The sequence below is a fragment of the Corvus brachyrhynchos genome, unplaced genomic scaffold (assembly GCF_000691975.1).
Source record: "Corvus brachyrhynchos isolate BGI_N302 unplaced genomic scaffold, ASM69197v1 scaffold150, whole genome shotgun sequence".
Classification (NCBI taxonomy): Eukaryota; Metazoa; Chordata; class Aves; order Passeriformes; family Corvidae; genus Corvus; species Corvus brachyrhynchos.
This window is the reverse complement of record NW_008236162.1, coordinates 2,041,542-2,041,863: the sequence shown is the minus strand read 5'-3', so window position 1 is coordinate 2,041,863 and position 322 is coordinate 2,041,542.

Sequence of the window (322 nt, the reverse complement as noted above, 5' to 3'; positions counted from 1 at the left end):
GATATCCAAGGAGCTGGGAGAGAGAAGGGGGAGGAAGGAAAAACCTCCCGGTTCTGCCAATGGGATGGAGGGATGCGTGCGGCGTCAGGTGATGGAGGCAGAGTGGGATGTGGGCGCAGATTGGGGATATCCAAGGAGCTGGGAGAGAGAAGGGGGAGGAAGGAAAAACCTCCCGGTTCTGCCAATGGGATGGAGGGATGCGTGCGGCGTCAGGTGATGGAGGCAGAGTGGGATGTGGGCGCAGATTGGGGGTGGGTGGTGGGCAGGTTCTGCCTGTTCCCCCCATTTTTGGGGCCGGGAGGGGGTGTCCCGGTGCCGCAAG